This window comes from Crocuta crocuta, unplaced genomic scaffold, assembly GCF_008692635.1.
Source record: "Crocuta crocuta isolate KB4526 unplaced genomic scaffold, BGI_CrCroc_1.0 scaffold64, whole genome shotgun sequence".
Classification (NCBI taxonomy): domain Eukaryota; kingdom Metazoa; phylum Chordata; class Mammalia; order Carnivora; family Hyaenidae; genus Crocuta; species Crocuta crocuta.
This window is the reverse complement of record NW_027530640.1, coordinates 13,699,748-13,713,816: the sequence shown is the minus strand read 5'-3', so window position 1 is coordinate 13,713,816 and position 14,069 is coordinate 13,699,748. Positions and strand designations below refer to the sequence as shown.

The following is a 14,069-nucleotide window of genomic DNA, read 5'->3' as shown; positions in this document are numbered from 1 at the left end:
TGTGTTCACCTCTCAGCCTGATGACACTAGGACACAGGCAGGGATGTGACAGTACCCCCAACTGAGGAGCCACGCTTCTCCTGAGGAATGGAGAGAAATTAGCACTCTGCAGAGTGGCTCCACCACAGCCACTCCTCACACCTCGCTGGGTAATTTCTACACGGCCGAAGGCTGAGCCTAATGGGCTGCCTGCTTCCAGCCCACTGGACAATCAGGGAGAGCAGCCCCCAGGGTCTCCCGCAGAATGAAGGGCTCTGCACTCCGCTAAAAGGATGACATTTACATCCGGCAGGAGAGAAGGGCACCATGAAAGCTTGGAATCCTGTAGGTGCTGGGAGACAATGAGCAAGTTAGAGTGCTCTGCTGAGCCCTAAGAAGCAGAAAAAACTTCCTCTCTGGGGATAGGCATAGAAGTCACCCCTGTCAGTGCCTTGAGTGCCAAGAAGCCACCCTCTGAGCTCAGCAAATGCTGAGTGATTAAGCCTCCAAAGTTCAAAGCCTTCCAAATAGCCCCTCCAAGAACAACTCCGTGTACCTGTGCCCTGTTGTCAGGGCACACCACCGTCCACCCTCGAGCTGCTGGTGACGAATGCCAGCTGTTCCCACCACATGGGCTGGCATCCCCCCAAACCGGCTATCATCACCCGCCCCTCTTCCTGGGGTCTGTCTGTCTGTCTGCTCAGATGGGGAGCTGGCTGGCCGGGCTGGCCGCCAATTCTGCATTTCCTGCCGGGCCCAGTGCACTGTGGTTGCTCACTAAACACTAAATGAACGTTTGGTCTGAACTTTCTCCAGCTTCGTTTCCCAGCAACTTCCACTTCCTGAGAAGTGGGAGGGTGGCTTCCGCTCCATCTTGCAGGGAAGGCAAGATGGCCTAGTGGTTAAGAGCTCCAGTTCCAGGATCAAAACGACGTGCACTTCCCGCCCTACCATTTGCTAGCTGTGTGCCCCTGGGCAGGGTGTCTCCACTTCCCTGGACCTCAGTGTTCTATTTTGGGCAATGCAGATGATTACGGTTCTTATCTCACAAAGCTGCTTGTAAAATGAGGCAGCACACAGTAAACGTGTGTATAAAATGTTGCACACTTAGCAGAAAGTAGGTCCTTAGTAAATACTGCCTGTGAGGATAAGGCTATCGATGCTGGCGGCCTAACTTCAAGGCTGGGTCCCAAGAGAGGAGGTCAGCTTGGGTCTTTCTCCTGGGGAGAGAACATTTGACATTGTTTACAGTCCTATCTAAAGCACCCATTCCCCTTCCTCTTCATCCTACCAGACACTCTGCCCCCGCCTCCCAGCCTGAGCCAATCCAGTTATTCATGTATTCATTCACTCATTCACACCTTCTTCTAACAAGTATTTATAGATTGGCTATTCTGGATCAGGCCCCTTGCTACAGGCTGGAAGATTAGTAAACAGATTGAAGACCCTACCCTCACAGAGTTCATGGTCTGGAGGATGGGGTGGGGTGCTTTTTAGCACGTAGAGTGGGAGGCGTACCCAATACGCTGATCTAAGGGAAAGCAGGATTGTCTAATCTCTAGTATGAAGGGCAGGTAGGAGTTAGTTGGGAAAAGAGCTTTCCAGGCAGAGGACACAGACCTGGTGAAGGCCCGAGGAGAGAACAGGCAGATGTAAGGCTTCAAGAATATCCAGAGTGGGGGCATCTGGGTGCTCAGTTGGTTAAGCGTCCAGCTTTGCCTCAGGTCATGATCTCTTGGTTGGTGGGTTCAAGCCCCACGTCGGGCTCTGTGCTGACAGCTAGCTCAGAGCCTGGGGCCTGACTTCGGATTCTGTGTCTCCCTCTCTTTCTATCCCTCTCCTGCTCATGCTGTCTCTCTCTCTCTCTCTCTCTCTCTCACAAAAATAGATAAAACATTAAAAAAAAAAAAAAAGAATATCCAGAGTGGTAGTGGGCTTGGAGGAGATCACATATCACATGCTGAAGGTTGCATTTTGTCCTCAGTGCTCTTCCTTCCGAGATTGGACCTGACCTGATGTTTCCCCCTCTCTTCATATACAGCATCCCTCTCAGTAAGGAGACCCAGCCTGAGCCCCTGCCTGGCTGCTGAGGGTTGGGGGGTGAGGAGAAACCTGGGAGAGGAGTTCATACCCAGATGGACATACGCCAGGAGGAGGAAGATCTCAGCTGGGGGAGAATATGCACAAGAGCCAGCACGACCAAAGCATTGAGTCTGCGTGCTTGCTCGATTTTTCTAACAACATTATAAAGAGATACACTNAAAAAAAAAAAAAAGAATATCCAGAGTGGTAGTGGGCTTGGAGGAGATCACATATCACATGCTGAAGGTTGCATTTTGTCCTCAGTGCTCTTCCTTCTGAGATTGGACCTGACCCCTCTCTTCATATACAGCATCCCTCTCAGTAAGGAGACCCAGCCTGAGCCCCTGCCTGGCTGCTGAGGGTTGGGGGGTGAGGAGAAACCTGGGAGAGGAGTTCATACCCAGATGGACATACGCCAGGAGGAGGAAGATCTCAGCTGGGGGAGAATATGCACAAGAGCCAGCACGACCAAAGCATTGAGTCTGCGTGCTTGCTCGATTTTTCTAACAACATTATAAAGAGATACACTTATCAGTTCCATTTTACAAATGAGGAAACTGGGATTTTCAGCAACACGCCCACGTTTCCACACCTACAGAAAGTGGCCCTTATGTCAGTCCCCAGGGCCCGTGTGCTTAACCGCCTGGCCGCTCTGGATATGGGATAGCGCTAAGGCAGAGGACCTGGGACGGGACATGGGAGGGAATGGAGCCTTCTTGGGAGTGACCGCCCTTGGCCTCTTGACCAGCCAGTCTTCCAGACAGACACAGACGGTGAGAGCAAGCGCCCGCCAGTCCCCTGAGGGGACAAAGCCCCCCATTCAGGGCTGTGACGATCTCCACTCCCAGCTGCTCAGCTCCTTGCAAAGCATTTTCCCTTAATAGCCTCCCATTCAGCAGGACGGCTGCAGCCCACATCTGCGGAAACCAGGGCACGGCAACTCCTCCTACCAGACTGGCAAGGCTGCCAGGGCCCATGGTCACCATGTCCCAAGCTTCTCCTCCTCCTCCAAGTCAGGAACCTTCCAATATCCGTCCACTCCACCTGTTATTTCCGGGACTCTGCCTATAGAGGGGGACAGAGTTGAGATCTGTTCCCTCTGGCCAGCCTGTCCTTAACTTTCTCTGCAAAATATATTTGCAGAGTGGAGATAGAGGGCTGGAGGAAGAGTTCCTGGGTTCTAATCCCTCCTCTGCCCCTAACTTGCTGTGGGGCCTTGGGAAAGTCACTTTACTTCTCTGGCACTTGTGTTTCCTCAGCTATAGAATGGGAAGGTAACCCTGGTGTGGATTCAGACCATCCAGGTTTAAATCCTGGTATTACCACTAACAAACCATGCGACCTTTGACATACCTCTCTGAACCTCAGTTTCTTCATCTATACACATGGGAAGATCTACCTCAATAGCAGTTGAGAGGATTAAAAGAGCTAATCTATGTGAAGTACTTAGATAGTGCCTGGCTCCCAGTCAGCAATCCATAAATGTTAGCTGTAATTATTATTATTACCATAATACATGTTTTCCAAACTTCTTAGCTGCAGAATTTTTTCTTTTGGAATAGAATTTTTAGCAGAACCCTGATACTATATGTAGAGGTGAAGTGATTGAGGGAGGGCTTATTCATTCCTTCTTCCAGCTCTGCTCAGCTCTGACCCACTGTGGCCTCTAGTTTTGAAACCTAAGTCCCAGATCTGGCTGATTTCTGACCTTCCTGGGAGGGTTTTTTGTTTTCCTTTTTTTTTTTAAACCCAGTTTCTTAGGCTCTACCCCTGAAATTCTCATTCAGAAGATGTGGGGCTAACCCAGACAGTAGATCTTGTAGAATCATCACAGGTAATTCTCTCTCTTTTTTTAAAAATGTTTTATTTATTTGTGAGAGAGAGAGAGAGCCAGCAGGGTAGGGGCAGAGGGAGGGAGACAGATCCGAAGTGAGCTCCATGTTGACAGCAGCCAAGCCTGACATGGGGCTCAAACTCACGAACCACGAGATCATGACCTGAGCTGAAGTTCGACGCTTAACTGACTGAGCCACCCAGGCGTCCCTCATCCCAGTACTTTTAATGATCTCCCAGGTTCAGGCTGCCCTAAGCTACTTTTTGGCCCTTAGGTGACATCAAGACTGAGTGCAATGATGTCCTCTCTCACTGCCCACTCTGAGACTGAAGAGCATTGTACACAGGCTCAATGGGCTCCAGTTGATTTCATACCCTCACTCAGCCCCCAGCCTGTCTCCTCCCTTCATCGGGGTTCTCTTCTGTGAGTTCTTTCTCTTAGAGTCTTGACCAAAATGGGGAAGAGGGTAAGTGCTCTTTCACCACCTCCAGGCCCAGGCTTCAGTCACCATATGCCTGCTTCTCTTTTCCAGAGCTGTCACTTCAGCTAATAATGTCTAAATAGCTATTGAGGGCTTCCCTGTGCCAGGCATGGTGCTAAGCTCCTTACATTGATCATCTTGTTAAAGTCTCACGAAGTCCCACGAGGTATGAATTATCATCATCCCCATCTGAGGGATGAGACAAACCACAGCACAGAGCGGTGAGATGACTTGATCAAAGTCACACAGGTGTAAACAGCCAAGCTGAAAATCTATCTCAGGTCAGCCTGACCCCATAGCTCATGCTCTTAACCACTCTCCTGATACCCTCCCCTCAGTGTCCCCATTCCTAAACTTACACTATTAACCTCCACTCCCTGTGTCCCACATCCCCAGGGACCTGCTGAAGCTCTTCCCAGGAATGTGGCTCTGGCCACAGCTTGGCTGGCAGGCGAAAAGCACCAGAAGGGCTTGCTCAAACAGGCACCTCAGAATGCCTGGGTCCTGAGCTGGGGTAGAGAGGTCAGGCATTCGTTTCGGAGATCACAGACGCACTGGTGAATCCAGTCACCCAGTCAGTGCCTCCCATGGATTCTCCATCCACCCACCAGCTACCACGTCAGCTTGCACCCACTAGCCTTGGTCATCTGTCAATCTTCCTTCTGATATCAGGGGCCACCAGATGGTCCTTATATACTCCTTGGTTCATCAAACAGTCAGTCCTTCTCTACAGACCAAGAGTCTTGATTTGTGAGTCCCCAAGGTAGAGATCCCTGACTCAGGGTCACTGGGAACTGACGTAGCCCCTGTCCCCACAGACCTTATCATCACACAGCCTAAGAGCCAAGATTCACACAGCAGCCCCCTAGGTCAAGATACCGAACAGCTCTCCCCCACTACCCTCCCTACCACCCCATCCCCCTGGGCCCAGCTGCCCCCCATCGCTGGAGACCTTTCCCTTTGTGACCTGTCTAGGTAATTTGGAAGGTGATTAACAGCAATCACGCTTGAGGTTGACATCCAGGCACGGCTGCTAAATTGAGGCTCACAAAGCCTCCTTGACATCCAATATGTTATATGCTTTTCCCCTTAATTAGGAGCTAAAGTGGATAAATATGAAGTTGTCATGGCAACAGCCTCCCTGGTTGGTGGAGGGATGCAGCTCAGTTTCTGTCGGCTGGCTGGCTGACATGTTGGCTGATGGACCAAGTCAGCTTCTGGGAAGGGTTGGGATGGGGCCCCCTCTCACTTTCCCAGGAACTTGCCTCCCATGGATCACTTCTGGCTGTTCTCTCCGTCACTGCTCATCAGATTGCACAGAATCCGGGAATGCACCACCTGGGCCACAGACCTCAGTTGCCCTAGCCTCCTCATGGAGCAGGTGGGGAAACTGAGGAGGAAGGTTGGCAGCTGAGGAGTGAGAGGCACACAAGATTTACTGCCCATATCTCCTGACTTCTGAGCCAGAGTCCATAGTGGTTCATAGCCGATCTGGGGTCCTAGATCCCTCAGAGAATCTGCAGAAGGCTATGGACCCTCTCTGGGAAAACACTTTCAGAAGGTTCATGGACCCCCAGCATATGTCTGTGTACCTCTCCCAGCTGTTCCTCCAAAGCGTTTACCACCCACAGAAACTCTTACTCTCTATCTGTGTAGAGTCTTCACTCTTTCATCTCTGCTTTCTTCCCTGTGACAGTCGTGTCTGAGACTCAAGACTGAGTCTTGTCTTCTTTCTCCAGCCTTACCCTTGACAAGGTGCCTCAGGCCATGTCTCCACCTGGATTCTCTGTGTGTAGCCACCTTGGGCTTGGTTCGGGGCAAGGCTGGGATGATGGGGGTGGGAGCCTTAGGAACTGCAGCTGGTGCCAGGAGGGAAGAATTTTTCCAGCTCTGCGGGTTGAGGGTGGGCTGCACATTTGTTTTCTGCCTGGGAGTCAGAGGCTTGGGACTTTAGTGGGGCAGCGATACTGTGAACAACACCAGTCAGATCTGAGAGGAAACATCTGCAACGTGGGCCTGAGATCAGCCACACAGTGGGGTTCAGGCCCAGGACTGGGCTCTGCTTTTAAATTTTCATTAACTAGAGGCACCTAGGGGGCTCACTCAGTTAAGCATCTGACTCTTGATTCTGGCTCAGGGCATGATCTCACATTTAGTGGGTTTGAGCCCTGTGTCAGGCTGCTTGGGGATTCTGTCTTCCTCTCTGTCTGCCCCACACCCCCACAAAGATAGGTAAATTTTTAAAAATTTCACTAATAGTTAAGTACTTACTATGTGTATTTTCTCACATTATTTCATTTAATCTTCAGCAATCCGATGGGCCAGGCACTATAATTTTCCCTATTTAGCAGACAGGAGAATAGAGGTCCAGAGAGGTTTAGCCAGTTCCTCAATGTCACATAGCTAGTAGGTGGAGGGGTCAGGACTTGAACTCAGATCTATCCGACTGCAGGGTCCAAGCTCTAACAACTATACTGCCACCCAAATTGCCTTTCTCTGACCTGCAGGTAGTGACCATGGCAGCTATGGAGTTTAAGTCAGGGAGTCCTTCTACTACTGGAAAGTAGTAACACTGGAAAATTCCACCCTCTTTGACCCCAGCCCTGCTGCTGGGTGGGTGGAGGAGAGACTATGGGCTCATGCCTCATACCAGTCTCCCACTGAGGAAGAGTAACAGAGGTCAAGATGTTTAAATCTTGAAGGAGGATGTGTGGGGGGTGAGGCTCCACTCACGGAGCCCACAACAGAAAGAACCACAGAGCCACCTAAGTCCTCCTTCAGGAGATTCTACTTTGACAGGTAGACCTCGTGCAGCGCCAGTGTTTAGGCAGCGAGAGGAGGCAGCACTTCCTGCCCAGCCCCAATCCAGAGTATGTCCTCTCATCCTATCCATCAGGCCCAGCACCTGTGCTGGCAGGTGGGAGGGAGCACCATCCTGCCTCCTCCCCTCTCCCCCTGCACCACGTGCTATGGGTGCTGGCAGCAGGAGCTGGGGCTGGTGGCTTGGCCCCCGAACTTCCTTCCCTTCCAGTTCCGACTAAAAATAGAGACGCAAGGACGCAGCTCATTCTGTCAGACAGTGTGGTGGGGGGATGCCTGTGCAGACATAGCTTCCCCCTTCTTGGCTCGTGAGCCCCAGCCGCCGGTTTCCCCCCACATACAGCCTCTGCCTTCCCCAACCTTCCTCTGCTGTGGCAACCCTGGCCCAGGACCTAGTGTTGGGGTGGAGGGGGTTTGCTGCTTTCCCCAAAGCCTCTTCAGGTACATTCTCATTTGTCTCTGACTTTAGGGGTGGGGGTTGGGGGTGCCCAGGTCAGGGCTTCAGTCTAGAGGAGTAGAACACCTGGTTTCAAGGATTTCCTGCCCCTCTTCTTCCAAGCCACATAAGGTGTGGGGGAGAGGGCTATCAGGACTGGGGCCCCTCCATACCTTCCAGTATTGGAATAATGCCCAGAAGCCCAGACAGCTAAATGGAGCAATCTCAGTGGTAGCGGTGGGGGAGGGGAGCATGTGCTCTAGGAATATCTTACATTTCTCAGGGAGGATGCCTTTCAAGCCCTAGGGTCCCTCCTGCCTCTTGGCCTTCCTGCAGGTCCTCTCCTGTGGTGACTGAGAGAAACCACTGCTGACTTAGTCCCATATTTAGATGCTCCCTTCCTAGGGGCAGTGGCACCAGCAGAGAGGCCCTGGAGGGGTCTACGGTAGGGGTTGGGGGAGAAGCCTGGCATCCTCTGTTCTTTCCCTCTGGCACCCCCCTCCTCACTCCAGCTGCCCAGACTGGAGCTCTCTTCAGGGAGAAACACACACACACACACACACACACACACACACACACACACACACACACACCTCCTGAACACTGCATGAATTTATAAGCACACAACAAGTCCTGAGGGCAGGAAAAGCTGGTGCTGGGCTAGGGACAGGCACAAAAAAGATACCTCTACTACAGTTCCCTGTCCCTCAAAGGGATGATTTATGATTTTCCCTTGGGACGGAGACCAAGCCTGAAACGTCTGCTGATACCTCACACCTACTCCAATCCCAATCTGGGCACGTGCAAGACTCTAGATCTCTGCTGGTTCAATCACACACGGGGTGCTAACAAGTGGGACAGAGGAAGCAGTTTGCTGTGTATCCCCAGTACCTGGAACAGTGCCTGGCACACAGTAGGTGCTCAGAAGTATCTGTTGAATGAGTGCCTGAAGGAATGAATAAATGATTGAATAGATGCAGTCAGGACCCAAGACAGGAAGGGAATCATTAAAGCTATCATTACGGTACTTCTGTAACAGGACTGGACTAACAAATGAAAGAGCCAAGGGCATGCTAATAATTCGGTGTGTCTTCCAACCAACACTCTTTCAATATTTGTTCAATATTTATTTGGAAGAGAGGCTGCGTAGGGACTGGGCAGAAAGCCCCCACTACCCCCCGGGCTGTGGGCTGCCGCACTCAGCCTCTCTTCCATCAGCCAAAATAATTCAGCTCTGGTCCTAACCTTGCCAGTTGAACTGAGCTACACCGAAACCCTTTGGTTCTCCAGGTTCCCCCTCCTTCTAAAGGAGTTTAATGAACAATTGTCTTGGTCTGAGCCACAGCACTAAGCCACAATCTGAGCCACAATCTCACCGCTGTGCCTGGCGGTGTATGGAAGTGTTCCTGCCAACCCCCTACCCCCACCCCAAGGCTCAAACCTAGTAAACACTCTTTTTTCCAACTCGTTAAGTGACCACTGAAGCTTTAGCGCCCTGTAGAGATGGGTGCCCCGGGCAGCTGTCTGGTGGGCCTCCCTCCATTGAATCTCTTCTCCAGGTGACTAAGGAGGGGAAAGGCATGAAAGAGGTGCTTACTCAGTGCCCTCTTCAGCTACTAACAACCTCTCATCCCCATAGCAAGGAGGGAAGGTCAGGATGGGGAGGTGGAGTGTGTGGAAGAGTCAAACCCTATCTGTAGCTCTGAGCAAGGTAAGAGGAGGGCGACCAGCAACTGGAAGGGATTCCTACCCCCTCCCAGTGAGCTCCAGGAGCAGACCCGCTACTCTCTTGGCCGCACTCTGCAGGGTAGTTTCCTGAGCCCTGTGAGCCAGCCAGTGCAAGCGAGCCTGGGGTGGATGGCATTGGAGCTGCTGGAGTAATGCTGTCTGATTTACATTCCCTGGGGATGTCCAGGAAAACCAGATGTCTGGCCAATGAGGCGATCATTGGAGCAAAATCTTTAAGTAAATACATAGTCACTCACTTCCTTTTCCTCTACTCTGCTTGCCTCACCCTCCTCTGCTTTTTGTACCCAGCCCTCCCTTCCTACCTCTGCCCACCTCCCCCATGGACCACAGCCTCCCTGCCACTCCATTCCCAGCCCCCAACCCTATAACCAGCTTCCCCATCCTCCCCTCAGTCCCCTGCCATCTAAGGAGCATAAGAGGAAACCTCAGAGCACCTGTGCAAGTGCATAAATACAAACAATATTAACATTGTTTTTGGAACACTCACTGTGTGCCAGCACTGGGCTAAATACTTCTTTATGTACATTATCTCAATTACTCTTCACAGTGACCCTGAGATGTGGGTACCATACATCGTTCAGGGTAAGGCTCTGAGATCAGAGTCCCAACCTTGTCATTTACCAGCTGTGTGACTGTAGGAAAATCACTTAACCTTTCTGGGCCTTGTTTTCCCCATCTGCAAAATGGGGAGATCAATAGTACCTACCCTCTAGGGCTGTGTGAGGATATAAAGAAAGAAAGTACTTAGCACAGTGCTTGGCACATAATCTGGCTAGCACATGCCACTGTTATCATCATTATTATTATTATCCTTTTTAGGTGAGGAAACCAGGGAGCTTAAGTCATGTGCCAACGTCATGTGTGGCTAGAACAAGACAGAATCCGGGTTTGAACCAAGTCTTCCCAGTCTTGTCTGAGGGTCTGCAAACTGGGACCGAGTGAGGTATTTCCCCGTTTCCCTTGACTCTGCCTGTCCAGGGTCATAGGCCCCTCTTTTTCTTTGCCTGTAGAAAAGAAACTAGAACTGAAGGATCTGGAGTGAGACTCCCTGATCCCCAGTGACAGCCAACATCCCACAATGCTCTGGAGAATGTGTGCACACGCCCACCTGCAGGGCCCAGAGGAATCCAGGCTTTAGACTTGAAAGGTAATTCAATCCACCGTGATTCCTCCCCTCCCCCGCAGCACTGGGTGTTCCAAAAGGCGGCGACACAGACCCAGTTTCAGAGGAACAAGCCGGCAAGTGCAGAGCCTGTGTGGCCTTGCTCACAGGCAGCCCCCCTTGGTGCAGGCACATTTTACTCTTACTGGAGACACAGCCCAACCCTGGCCTCTCCACACCTCTTCTGGCCTTGACAATTCTCCACCCTTCCTCAGCTCCCCAATGTGCAGGCTCCTTGTTTCTGTCCCTTGCCCTGTCCCCCAGACCCCAGACCCGGGGTTACTTGTCATGGAAATGGACAAAGACTGCCCCTGTGTTTCCTCCTTCCCCTACCACTTCTAACCCAATCCCCAGCCCTTTCTCTCCACACAGTGGTCCCGCTCGGCCTAGGCTTGCAGCCCGGTGCCCAGCACTTGGGACTGGCACAGGAGGGAGCCTGGAGCAACTCAGAGCTCCTTTTTAATTAATAATGAGTAATATGTCAACACATGATTGGAGGAGGAGGGCGTGTGGCTATGCTCCATGGCCCCTGCCCTTGGGGAGCCCCTCCACCCATGCCCCTGCATGCCTCCAGACTCCCATCTCTGGCCAGATTCCCCTCTCACCCTCCCTCTCAGGTTCACACTGGGTCCTGGGTATGACTCTCTGACTGGTCTTCCCCATTCATCCAGCTCTCAGGACCTTCCTCACTGAGTGCTGCCCCAACAACTTGTCCCTTGCCTTCTCTACTGGGCAGAAAGCACTCATTCCCTGCAGCCACAGGGGTCCCAGACTCTCCTGGCATCACAACTTTGTGAGGGGCCATGCCAGTCCCCCATTCCCACCTAGGCCCTGAGTGCTCAGAACAAGAAGTTCCACAAAAGAATGCACAGCAAGTCAAACCCATCTCTCCTGCCTCCTCCACTTGGCTCCTGAATTCTGTCCCTTTCCATTGGCAGTTCCCCCATTTTCCTCACCCGCCCAGGAGAGGGACCCTTCAGAAACCCTCCTCATCCCAGGCAGTCCTCTGTCCTCATCCTCTCGATTCCTGTGAGAGCTTCCTGGGTGATGGGTAAGGCAGCATCCCCTCTCCCTCCTGGCCCTCCACACCCCAGTGCAGTGGCCTAGGGAGGAAAGCATGCCCAGGTTGGAGTGTCTCAGTCTAGTCTGTCTGGGTGAGAGGTGGGGAGGAGGAGTCCCTGCCCCAAGGCCACATGTTAGTGGACATCTTAAGACTGGGCGCTGCTCACGTTTCCTAGTAGTCTACTTAGCACTTACACCACTACTCGGGCCTTAGGGACTTGCTTGATCAGATTCATTCCTGACCCCTCTCCCCAGAAAAGTTTTTGGTGCTTTCACCAGCTCTCCTGACATGGCACATATGCCCCCCACACACTGCCACCCAGCACTGTCCAGCAAAGTGCCTGGCACAAAGTATCAATTAACTGAAAATGACAACAAGATCAATACTTTCATGGAGCACTTCCCATGTATGAGACAAGGGCCTGGCCAGCCTTGGCCTGCTCAGTCACACAGCAGCCCCAAGACAGGGGAAGCTGTTAGCCCCATTTTACAGATGAGGAAACAGAATCTCAGAGACATTAGGTAATTTCCTGGCTTGCCCAGCCAGGTAGGGCTGAGTTAGGAGTCCTGAGTGTAGTGCCCAGCTCTTCACCAGGAGATATTTGGCACCTCATGGTTACTGGTGGATGGCAATAAGTAGGTGAGAGGGGTGAAATTAGGGGCGATGGGGTGTCAGGAGCAGGAGAGGGTTCCAGAAAGTGGTGTGAGGAAGAGGTGAGGAGTGGAGAGGAAAAGTGTGTGAGGAGTGAAGGGTGTGAGCCTGGGAGCAGTAAAGTGTAAGGAGTGAAACAGGAGGCGAGGGGTGTGTCAGGTGTGGGAGAGGGTGTATGGGGAGTGGTACGAGTCAAGGTAAAGGAGGGAGAGGAGGTGAGGGGTGAAAGGGCAGTATGAGGATAAAGTAGGAGGTGGAAAGAGTGTCAGGTGTGGGTGGGTGTGTGAGGTGGAGGGTGGGAAGGCGTGAGGGGTGTGAGGGGTGAAAACGCAGTGTGAGGACGAGGGAGTGTCAGGTGTGCAGGGGTGTAAGGGGCACAGAGTGGTTGAGGGAGAAAGTGAGAAAGGTACACAAAGGTGTGAGGATTCTGAAGATTCCTGAGGATCCAGAGGACCTGAACAGGGGAGAGGAGTGGAGGGAGAGGAATATGCATAGCAAGGGGAGGGGTGGGTAGGTCTGAGGAGTTTTGACAGTTTGGCTTTTGTCCCTGTCCACAGCCCCAGCTGCTGCAGCCCCACCAGACCTGGCCTCACTGCCAGGCTCATTTCAGGGATGGGTGGAAATTTCCATTTCAGCAAAATCCATTTGTAAAGCCCTAGAGCTTTGAGCTTCATTCTGCTCTGCCTGCCTGGCTCTGCCTGCTTGGCTCTGGCCTGCCCAACCAGCCCCACTCTCCACCCCAGACCTCCCTCTGCTCTCTCTCCTCAGCAGGCAGGGTTTGGTCTCCGTGCCTGGCCTCCCCTAGACTCCACCCAACCCCATCACTATAGCCTACAGAGGAGCCCACCCCTGCTAAGCATCTTGACATCCTGGGGTGCCCCCAGGGTCTGGCAGATGTAGGAAACTGGTCACTGCCTTGCTTCAGTCAGAGTACCATCAGTTCACAGTCTGTCCTCATTGGCCCCCTTCTTCAAAGTAACCCTATTTACACCCTTTCATTTTATAAATAGGGAAATAGAGGTCCAGCAAGAAAAAGGCACTTGTTTGTCGAGAGCCACATAACTGGTAGATGTGAACAATGTTACCCCCTTGCCTAGAGGAGGGATTTTAGGGGGAAACAAAAGTCATGCAAACTTAGGTTCAAATCCTGGCTCTGTTGAAGAGGTGTGTCTTTAACAAGTGATTTTACATCTCTACACCTCATTTTGCTTATCTATCAAATGGGGCTCATGACCATTGTCATGACCAGGCTGATGCGAGGATGGTGAGTTGATCATAGCCACATACAGCAAAGTGGGGGTGGGTGGTAAAAGCCACTGGGCCCTCAAGTTCCCAGGACAGGCAGGAACAAACACCAGTTCTAGATTCTTTGACTTGGTCCACACTTTACCCAGATCCGCAGAAACTGCAGTGACCACCAGGGATGACAGGGCCAGGGACCGAGGCTCGGGGTGGGAAGATGAGCTGCAAGCTCATGGGGTAGGTGATGGACAGCTTGGGTCATCTCATTCAGGCCTCTTAGCAAGGCTTTCCTCCTGAGTCCATAAGAAGTGGCCACTCTGGACTCAGGGAGGAGGGACAAGAACTGCGGGTCCAAGCCAAAGTCCTACATTGGAGGGAAGACTAAGGTAGGTCCCCACAGGTAGGGCCAGGGTCTGTCTTCCTACTTCTGGACCCTGGCACAGCATGTGGCAGAGAGGTTTTACCCCTCAGGCCCTGCCACAGCTAGAGGCAGCTCAGGGCAGATCTTAGTAGCCAGTATAGGGAAGGTACCAAAGGCCATCTGACCTAGGCTGCACTCTCCCCAAGCCC

General features: G+C 52.2%; 1 long non-coding RNA gene across 1 annotated transcript in view; it reads right to left on the bottom strand.

The window, feature by feature from the left end:
* LOC144235283 (uncharacterized) overlaps window positions 1–14,069 on the bottom strand; it is a 95,404-nt gene that overhangs the window by 11,373 nt on the left and 69,962 nt on the right. The gene's annotated exons all lie outside the window — the stretch shown is intronic.